The sequence below is a fragment of the Tinamus guttatus genome, unplaced genomic scaffold, assembly GCF_059628265.1.
Source record: "Tinamus guttatus ecotype Peru unplaced genomic scaffold, ASM5962826v1 Tinamus_guttatus_pri_ptg000068l, whole genome shotgun sequence".
Lineage (NCBI taxonomy): Eukaryota > Metazoa > Chordata > Aves > Tinamiformes > Tinamidae > Tinamus > Tinamus guttatus.
This window is the reverse complement of record NW_028288602.1, coordinates 137,028-147,848: the sequence shown is the minus strand read 5'-3', so window position 1 is coordinate 147,848 and position 10,821 is coordinate 137,028. Positions and strand designations below refer to the sequence as shown.

General features: G+C 57.7%; 1 pseudogene; it reads right to left on the bottom strand.

Moving 5' to 3' along the window:
- Positions 1-8,911: 8,911 nt before the first annotated feature.
- On the bottom strand, positions 8,912-9,907 carry LOC148595742 (olfactory receptor 14C36-like; annotated as a pseudogene).
- Between the last annotated feature and the right edge of the window lie 914 nt (positions 9,908-10,821).

Here is a 10,821-nt window from a genome sequence, read left to right as displayed (position 1 = left end):
AGGAGCTTCTCCGTGTGCTCAGACGTGCATGTGCATGTGCATGCGTGTGCTCGGATGTGCATGTGTACCCATGTGTGTGTGCGTCTGTGTGTGCATGCGCCTGTGCATGCGCATGCACTGCGCCCGCTCCTGTCTCCTCGTGGCAGGGGCCCACATGGCACAGGGGCTGTGCGTGAGCCCGGCCACCCATGTGCGCGGTGCGTGCGAGCTGGCGAGTGTGTGCGCTGCACACGGGAGACGCACGGCAGGTGTGCGAGTCTTCACGGCCACCTGTGCCTCCTGTGACACGTGTGTGCTCTTCAGCACACTGGCGTCCTGCGTGGGCAGGACGCATGTTCTCATGCATATGGTCACGACACATGGGTGCCTGTGGTCAACCTCATGTCACCCGTGTGTGAGACGCTGGTGCTCGTGCACATGTCCATGACTCCCACTTGCAGCACACACATGTGCTCGTGCGCACCCCCCCGGGGTCTCCATCTCTTCTTCTGGGATTATGGGAATGGGCACAGGCTTGCGGGTCCCCGCTCCGTCCGTCGACACCCCCATCCTCCCCAGGCTCTTCAGAGCCTCCCTGCAGAAGCTGCTGATGGTGCGCAAGGTGGCCAAGGACCCTGATGCCACCACTGCCAAATCCCAAGTGAGATGCAACAAGGTCCCGTGGGTGGGCGAGCCGGGACCCAAAGGTTCCTTCCCCTGAGGGGGACACCAGGGGATCTGGGGGGTCTAAAGAGGTCTGTGGGGAGTGTGCCAAAGGGGCCCCTGGCACTTAAGGTCCAGGGGGTCCCATGGCTGTCACAGGGCAGAGCTGGTGGGAGCGGGTACCAAGGGGGTGGATCATCAGGGCTTTTAACGAGAGTCTCAGAGCACTGCGGGGTCCAAAGAGCACAAGGATCCTGTCCTGTGGTGCAGGCAGGGGTTGAGAAATGTTTCCAGGGGCTTCCCAAGATGCCCTATGCTGCAAGAGGGGGGTTCTGAGGGGTCTGCAGGGGCCCAGGGGTGCCCCAGGCTGCAGGTAGGGGGGTCCCAAGTGGATTCCAAGGGAACAACATGGGGGCAAGAAAGATTGGGGGGGTATCCCGTGGGTGCCCCAGGGTCCCACATGGGCGTTTAAATGGGTCTGGGGGGGATCCCAGGGTGCAACAGGAGTGTCCCCAGGGATCTGGGGTGGGACAGGAGGGTTCAGTGGTGCCCTGTGGTGCAACAGGGGGAGTCCCAAAGGGTCTGAAGGGACCATGGGTGCTCCAGGGTGCTCCCAGGGGTTCCCAGCGGGTCTTGAGGGGCACAGTGGTACCATAGAACATGGGCAGGATGGACCCAATGGGTCTGGGAGTCCCAAGGATGCCCCAGGGTGCAACAGGGGAGCCCCAAAGGGTCTGGTGGGGCCCATGGGTGCCTCAGAGTGGAGGCTGGGGGGTCCCAAGGGGTCAGCAGTGTCCCATTTGTACCCCAGTTTACAACAGAGGGATTCCAAGGGGTCTGGGGATCCCATGAGTGTCCCAGGGTCCAAAATTGGGGTTCCAAGGGGTCTGGAGTCCCCATGGTGCAACACGGGGATCCCAATGGGTAATGGTGGCCTAGGACGCAGGCAGGGGGGTCCCAAGGGGTTGGAGGGTCCCACAGGTGCCCCAGGGTGCAATAGGGGCTGTCCCAATGGATTGGGGGTGGGGAATGATGCCCAGGATGCAGGCAGGGGGATGTCAGTGTGTCTGGGAGGTTCCAAGGGTGCCCAGGGTGCAAGAGTGGGTCCCAATGGGTGTGTGGGGGGCAGGGGGACAGGTTAAGGGTGCCCAGGGTGTAGGCAGGGGGTTACAAGGCATCTGTAGTGGGGGAGGGTTCCAAAGGTGCCCTGTGGTGCAAGAGGGGAATCCCACGGGGTTTGATGGGGTCCCATAGGTTCCCCAGGGTGTGGGCAGGGGGTTCTGATGGGTCTCTGGGGGTTCCATGGGTGCCCCAGGGTGCAGCAGGGGAGTCCCAAAGGATCTGGGGGATCAAGGGAGTCCCAGGGTACCTGGTGGGGGGTCCCAGTGGGTCTGGAGGGGAAGGAGGGTGTCTCAGGGTGCAGCCCTGGGGGTCACAAGGGGTCTGCACGGGGGCAAGGGGGGCAAAGGTGCCCTCTCCTGCAACAGGGGGTCCCAAAGGATCTGGTGGAGTCCCCTGGGTGCCCCAGGGTGCAGGCAGGGGGTTGCAAGGGACCGGGGATCCCCAGAGTGCCCTGTGGTGCCACAGGGGGTCTTGAGGGATCTGGGAGTCCCATGGGTGCTCCAGGGTGCAGGTGGGTGTGCCAAGAAGTCTGGGGAAGACCAAGGGTTCCCCAAGGTGCAACGGGGGGATCCCAGTGGGTCTGTGGGGTTCCCAGGCTGCTCCAGGGTGCAGGCAAGGTGGTCCCAAGGCGTCTGGGGCTCCAGTGGTTGCCCTGGGGTGCAGGCAAAGGGATCCCAATGGGTCTGGAGGGGATCCCATAAGTGCCCTGTGGTGCAGCTGGGGGTTCCAGTGGGTCTGGAGAGCTGCCAGGGGCTCCTGGGGCAGGAGGGAAACTCCATGGAGTGGCTGGAGCTCCAGGGGGAAGGGGGCCCTGCCCCCCTGCACTGCTGGGTGCCTCCTGGTGACACCGAGCCCGGCACAGGGCTCCCCGCGGGTGCTGCGCTCCAAGGAGCTGGAGGGGGCCGTGGGGCCCAGCGCCCCCCCCGTGCCGGAGCTGCAGCTGCAGACGGGGCCCGCGGCCCCGCGAGCCCCCGCACAGGTGCCCCCGCGCGCGGCGCCCCTCGCCCTGCGGCCCCCGGCACCCAGTGCCCCTGGGGCGCTGCCACCGGGACCTGCCACCCTGGGGGTCCCAGCACGAGGAGCCCTTGCTGTGGGGCCACCTGCACCAGGAGCCCTCCCTGCTGGGTCCCAACCAGCTGGACCCGTCACCTTCGGGCCCTCAACACCAGGGCCCCCCACTCAGGGACACGTCCCACCTGGGCACCTCAACCTCGGGCTCCCAACCCCAGGCCCCCTCATCCCCAAAACTCCCGACCACGTCTGCATCGTTATAGAACCCCCACCCACAAGACCCCCCAACCCAGGCCAATGTCCCAGCGACCATTCACCCGTGGGAACAAGTCCCCAGGATCCCTCAGCCGCCTGCTCTAAACATCAGGCTGCTTCAGGCCCATGGCTAGGCCCAGGGGACCCTTCATCCATGGGACGGCCCCCCCAGGACCACTTCACACATGGACCCCCATTCCCAGGAGCCCATCAGCCCCCACCTATGGAACCCATCACCCATGAGGCCTGGTATACTGGACCCTTATTTCCAGACCCGCCCCCCCCAGCTCCTTCCCCCATGAATCCCCAACTCTCAGACCTGTCACCTGTAGGCCTTGCTTCCCTGCACCATTCTTCCATAGTGCCCGCTGCCCTGGACCCTTCACCCGTGGGCCCCCACTGCCAGCAACCATCCCCCATGGACCCCAGACCCGAGGCCCACAACTGGTGTCCCCCAGTCTGCAGGACCCGTCTCCTGTGGGCGCAAAACGGCAGCACCCATCACCAAGGGTCCCCCCCATCAGCAGCCCTACCTTCATTAGTAGCCCTGGACCCTTCATCAGTAGGTCCCCCTACCCTGGGTCCTTTACCCACAGACCTCCACATCCTGAACACTTTGCCCATGGGCCCCACTTCTCTGGACTCTTTATGCGTGGGCCCCGCTTCCCTAGACCCTTTACCCATGGGCCCCGCTTCCCTAGACCCTTATCCTTATCCATGGACCCTGCTTCCCTGGACCCTTTATTCGTGGGCCCCCACCTCCCGGCCCCTTCTCCCATGGGCCCCCATCTCCTGAGCACTTTCCCCGTGGGTCCCAGCTCCCCAGACCCTTCTTCCGTAGGGGCCCAAGCCCCTGAACACTGCAGCCAGGAGGTCCCCATCTGCTCGGGTCCACCCCCTCCAGGAGCCACCACCCACAGGCTCCCACTTGCAGAACAGTTCACCTGGGGGTCCTTGTCCTCAGTGCCCATCCCCCCGCTAGCACAGTTCATCCATAGGCCCTATGAACCATCCCACTTGTGCCCCCACTCTCAGGACCGTTGACCCTTGGGTTCCCTTTCCCCAGTGTGATCCTCCCCACAGCAGCCGCAGGGCCCTGTTGCCAGGATCCATTTCATACAATGCCATTTCATAGACTGCTTAAGGTTGCAAAGGACCTCTAAAGATCATCTAATCCAACCCCTCTGCACACACAGGGTTACCTAGAGCACGTGGCACAGGACTGTGTCCAAGCGGGTTTGAAGATCTCCAGAGAAGGAGACTCCACAACCTCTCTGGGCAACCGGTTCCAGGGCTATGGCACCCTCACTGTTAAGAAAATTGTTCCTTAAGTTCCTGTAGAACTTTTGGTGCTTCAGTTTCCGGTCGCTCCCTCTAGTTCTGTCAGTGGCCACCAGTGAAAAGAGGCCAGCACCATCCTCCTCACTGCCTCCCTTGAGGTACCTATAGACACTGCTCAGATCCCCTCTCAGCCTTCTCTTCTCCAGGCTGAAAAGGTCCAGCTCCCTCAGCCTCTCCTCATAGGGCAGATGTTCCAGGCCCCCGATCATCCTCGTAGCCCTGTGCTGGACTCTCTCCAGCAGATCCACATCCCTCTTATACTGTGGGGCCCAGAACTGGACACAATACTCCAGATGCGGCCTCACCAGGGCTGAGTAGAGGGGCAGGATCCCCTCCCTCGACCTGCTGGAGACGCTCTTCTTAATGCACCCCAGGATCCCATTGGCCTTCTTGGCCACGAGGGCACACTGCTGCCTCATGGTCACCTTGTCGTCCACCATGATGCCCAAGTTATTCTCTGCAGAGCTGCTCTCCAGAAGGTCAGTCCCCAGCCTGTACTGGTGTCTGGGGTTATTCCTTGCAGTGGGGCTGCGTGTGCAGCGCACACGCACCCAGCATGAGGCGCGCGTGTCGCGTGCTCACCACGTGTGCATCTTGCAGGTGTTCCGCGTGCACCATGCATCCACTGCAGGTGTCTTACATACACGCTCTGCATGGGTTGTACACGTGCCGCACACATGTTGCCCAAGGGTTCTGCGCACATCACACGTGCGTCTTCCTTGTGTTCTGTGTGTGTTGCCTGTGCATTACACACCGTTCTTCATGTGCTGTGCGTGTGTTGCACTGTTCACTAAGCAGCACAGAGCCCATCTCCGTGCCCGGTCCCTTTAATGTTCCTGCTTGCAGTGCTAAAAACATCTGTCCCCATGAAGAATCCTCACCAGATGTGATGGAGTAGAACTTAAAATCGCCAAACAAAGTAATTGTAGTTGTAAAATTATAAAAGTAATTGTAAAAGTAATTGCTCCGCAGGGCCCCTGCGGCAGAGTCCAGCCCCGCCGGGGCAGCCAACGCGCCCCGGGGCCCCAACCTGCCCTGCACATGGGGCCTAGCTGCCCCCAGCCCTGCTACGCCCTGCATGGCCCTGCAAGATGGCGCCACCCGTGGGAGGGGAGGGCGGAGCTGCCGGCAGGGCAGGAGGCCGCAGTGTTGCCATGGCAGCTGACAGCCAATGGCTGCGCTGGGCACGAGGAGGTCACTGCTGCCGCAGCCCCTGATAGGCCAGCTGCAGGGAGAGGGCGTGGCTGCTGCTTGGGAGGTCCCCGCTGCGGGCAGAGCTGATTGGGCAGCAGCAGGGCTGGCTCTGCCTGGTGACTGTGAGGTCACCGCTCCCGCAGCGCCTCATTGGGCAGCAGCCGGGCCCTGCGGGGCTCTGCGCTGCTGAGTTCATCTTTTTTTTTACTTTACTTTTTCTTTTTTAGCAGGATTTGGAGGAGGACCTGGAGCTGAGCCCACAGCAAGGCAGCAAAGCTGCCGGGTGTCACATTTCATTTGGAAGGAGACTCCTCCCATCTGCCAACATGACGGTCATCAACCAGCTGGCCAAGCTGGTGAGGAGAGCCTTAAATTGGGAGTGAGTCAGGGGAGAAGAAGACTCCAGCAAGAGAGAGAAGGTGATGGCCTGAAATGATGGGGAAAGGTGCAGGTGAGAGAGCAGTGGGATGCAGGGAGCTAGGCTTAGGGATGGAAAGAGAGCCAGTCAGGATTGTTGGTATGAGGATTAGTGGGCAGAGCAACAGCTACGGCCTTGTGAAGATCTCTGCTATAGATCTCAAAAAGGCAATAATGATGACGTCCCCATGGTCTTCACCAAGACATTGTGATGGCCTCATTCTCCATGGTCTCCACCAAGGGATCATGATGGGATCTCCATAGTATCCACAAAGACATCGTGATAGGGTCTTGGTGGTCTCCACCAGGGCATCGGAATAACGTCCCCATGGAAACCACCAGGGCTTTGTGATGGCAGCGGCATCATGTCCATAAGGCCGCTGTGAGGGCACGGGCCCCATGGTGACCATGCCCTTGCTGGGGACAAAGACCCCAGGCTCCCCTCTCTGAGGAGCGCAGCTCCATCAGGAGGGAACAGCTCCCCTTGGTGCCAGTGTCAGGTCCCCACAAGAGGATCCTGAACATGGACAAGGCAGGTGAACGCCTGCTCCCAGCGCACAGACGGGCTCTCAGGCTTGCAGGAGAGCGGGAGCGAGGTGAGCAGTGGGGCTGAAGGGGAAGGCAGACAGCAGGGATGGGACTGACACGGAGAGCACAAGGATGGTGTCGAAGGGGAGCCAGGATGAGGGAAGAGCTAGGAACTCTTCTGGGGAAGGCTCATTTCTTCCTGGCCCTGGCCTTTGCTTTAACTGGGTAGATTTCTTTTGGGCAAAGTCAACCACGTGAAAAGAGCGCATTTCCTTGAAGCTGGTCCCTGACTTTCCACATCAGTCAGGAGAGGACAACACCTCCGAGTGCTCTGTGCAGGGAGAGCTGTGGGCAGGGGGGCTTTTCTGAGTGCTGGGCTCTGAGTGGGCCAAGGAAACCTCCTATTTAGTGCTATAGGCCTGATTGTAACAGAAATTTTAGAAAATGTCTTAAAAAAAAAGCTGTAAAGAAATTAAGAGAAAGAATTAAAGCAAGTAAATGCTTTAACTTCCCACTGTTATTCATTGATCTGTTTTAGCACCCTAGAGTTCGGCATGATCTTTTTTTCATGAAAAGGCTCATGAAAGGCAGAGTCCTGCACAGCTGGTGCCATTCCAGGTGCCGTGGGCCCCTGTCCCCAGCCTCCCTCTGCAGCTCTGAGGGGCTCTGCTCTCCCGCAGGTCCCTGCGAGAGCTCTCAGGCCCACGCAGGTCACTCAGAGACACTGGGACATCTCCAAGTCCCTCTGGATACTGGTGCTCGGACACTTGAGCTCTGCCTGCAAAGATGAAGGACTGTTTTCAATGTCTTCCAGTGATGAAAGAGTGGAAATCTTCAGGAACTTGCTGAATCTGCTGTGAAAAAAATATTTATCTGCCCTTGTCTTTTAGTGTCCACTGCTCTCTCCATTGGACTCTAGAGGAAATCTCTGTGATCTCCCCCATATTTTCTATGTCTTGAATACACTAATCGTTTCTGCAGCCCCTCTGGGCACCCCCTCTCCCAGCACAGCACTCACCCCCACTCCAGGCATGTTCTGCCCCTGGAGGTCTCCTGTGCTCCATGGTGGCTCCATAGCCCCTTCCAGGAGGATGGGCATCTGTCCCAGCTCTGTAATGAGTGGGACTGTCCTCAGCAGATCCCTCCTGAGCACTCACCCTCTCCAGGGGCCTGGGCACCCACAAGTGGCAGCTGAATCCAGTCCTCTTTCCCTAACTCAGGAACATGGCTGCACAGCCCTCTGGTGTATCAGCCAAGCCTCCCGCATTTGTATCATCACAAAATTTGCTGGGAGTGCACTCTGTTCCTTCTTCCAGGTTACTGATGGAGAAGTTGAATAGGATTGGACCCAATACTACTCCCTGGGGGACACAGCTGGCTCCAGCCCCCCAATAGACTCTGTGCAAATGTCTGGGCACAAGTAGGAAAACCTGAGAGAACCTGGGGTCTTTTCCTGGCAACTACTAAAGAAAGGCAGAGTTTCCTCATAGCTCCTGCCCATGCAGATGTGCTAGAAATCCCAGGCATGTATCATGGCCTTGCAGGCCTACTTCAGTGTCACTGAATCAAGTGTCCAAAATGAATTACAGTCACAGTTTACATTGTCAACATCTCCACGTGTCTCAGCTTCCTAGTGAGTGTGGCTCTAACACTAGCGAGCATCTAGTGCTATTTCAGATGGCCAAGGAAGATGCCCACCGGGCCCTGACCAGGCATTCTAGAAAGATATGAGTATCACATTTGCTCTATCAGAGCAATAGACACTAGCCCGTGCCTGGGACAACCCTATCTGTTCAGATGTCACCTGGTGTCACCAGGCAATTGCCTCCCACCCGAACTGCCACGGGAAGGCGGCCTCTAGACTTTCCTTCAATTCACTCATGTTTAGTTTTGTGTGTTGGAGCTTTGCATGGAACCATGGAAACCTGTGGTGACACTTGGTTGCCATTTCTGTCATATCAGAGAGATTTGAGATCACACTCTAACCATAGGCACGAGAGCTGAGATCTCCTAAACAACACTGGACCCCTGGTCTCAGCCCACCTGCCCTTGTCCCGCCGTGACTCTGTACCCTAGAGGTCCCTTGGTGTCAGTGCTGGAAAAGACGCTGCAGAGGGAAACTCTCCTCCCTGCACTGGGCACATCCAAGGGAGCTCAAAGAAGTGGCTCAGAGAATCCCCCACCTCTGTTAGTGAAGGAGGAAGCCTGGCTTCCTGCTTTGCCATGGTCTGTGTTTAAGTGCTAAATGAGAGATTCCTGCGCAGACGTGACAAAAACTAGGTATCTTTATTTTAGTATTTGTTATTTTAAAATGGATGTAAAAGAGAAGTAAAAAAGAAAGAAATGAATAAAACACAGCCTCCATGACAGATATCCTGGTGAGTGAATGAAACAGTTGTTATTATTGACCTTGTACCCACTGGATGAGTTTCCTCAGTGCCTCCTTGAGCTCCTTGTTCCTCATGCTGTAGATGAGGGGATTCAGGGCTGGAAGCACCACCGAGTACAGAATGGAAACAACCATATCTAGAAGTGGGGAGGAGATGGAGGGGGGCTTCAGGTAGGCAAACAATACAGTAATGACAAACAAGGACACCACAGCCAGGTGCGGGAGGCACATGGAAAAGGCTTTGTGCTGGCCCTGCTCAGAGGGGATCCTCAGCACAGCTCTGAAAATCTGCACGTAGGACACCACAATGAAAGTGAAACACCCAAAGACTAAACAGGCACTAAGCACAATAATCCCAGCTTCCCTGAGGTAGGAATTTGAGCAGGAGAGCTTGAGGATCTGGGGGATCTCACAGAAGAACTGCTCCACCACATTGCCTTGGCATAGTGGCATGGAAAATGTGTTCCCAGTGTGCAGGAGAGCATTGAGAAAACCACTGCCCCAGGCAGCTGTTGCCATTTTGACACAAGCTCTGCTGTCCAGGAGGGTCCCATAGTGCAGGGGTCTGCAGATGGCAACATAGCGGTCGTAGGCCATGACTGTGAGGAGAGAAAGCTCTCCTGCAAACAAGAAGGCCATGAAAAATATCTGGGCAGCACATCCTGAGTAGGAAATGGCCCTGGTGTTCCACAGGGAATTGGCCATGGCTTTGGGAACAGTGGTGGAGATGGAGCCCAGGTCGAGGAGGGAGAGGTTGAGGAGGAAGAAGTACATGGGGGTGTGGAGGCGGTGGTCGCAGGCTACAGCTGTGATGATGAGGCCGTTGGCCAGGAGGGCAGCCAGGTAGATGACCAGGAAGAGCGAGAAGTGCAAGAGCTGCAGCTCCCACGTGTCTGCGAATGGCAGGAGGAGGAACTCGTTGATGGAGCTGCTGTTGGGCATTAGCTCCCTCCAGTCATGTGGGTCTGTCTAAGGAACAGAAGACATTGAGAAGTTAGGAGAGATCATAGAATCATAGAATCATAGAATCATAGAATGCTTAGGGTTGGAAGGGACCTCTAGAGATCATCTAGTCCAACCCCCCTGCATACGCAGGGACACCTAGAGCACGTGGCACAGGACTGCATCCAAGCGGGTTTTGAAGATCTCCAGAGAAGGAGACTCTACAACCTCTCTGGGCAGCCTGTTCCAGTGCTCTGTCACCCTCACTGTTAAGAAATTTTTCCTTAAGTTCCTATGGAATTTTTGATGTTTCAGTTTCCGGCCATTTCCTCTAGTCCTATCAGTGGCCACCACTGAAAAGAGACCATCCCCGTCCTCTGCACTCCCTCCCTTGAGGTATTTATATACACTGATTAGATCCCCTCTCAGCCTTCTCTTCTCCAGGCTGAACAGGCCCAGCTCCCTCAGCCTCTCCTCATAGGGCAGATGTTCCAGGCCCCTGATCATCCTTGTAGCCCTGCGCTGGACTCTCTCCAGAAGCTCCACATCCCTCTTGTACTGTGGAGCCCAGAACTGGACACAATACTCCAGATGCGGCCTCACCAGGGCTGAGTAGAGGGGCAGGATCACCTCCCTCGACCTGCTGGAGATGCTCTTCTTAATGCAGCCCAGGATTCCATTGGCCTTCTTGGCCACGAGGGCACACTGCTGCCTCATGGTCAACTTATCATCCACCATGACACCCAGGTCTTTCTCTGCAGAGCTGCTCTCCACAAGGTCGGTCCCCAGCCTGTACTGGTGTCTGGGGTTATTCCTCCCCAGGTGCAGGACCTTGCACTTGGCCTTGTTGAATTGCATGAGGTTTTTCACCGCCCAGTTGTCCAGTCTGTCCAGGTCCCTCTGGATGGCAGCACAGCCCTCTGGGGTATCGGCTACTCCTCCCAGTTTCGTGTCATCAGCAAACTTGCTGAGGGAGCACT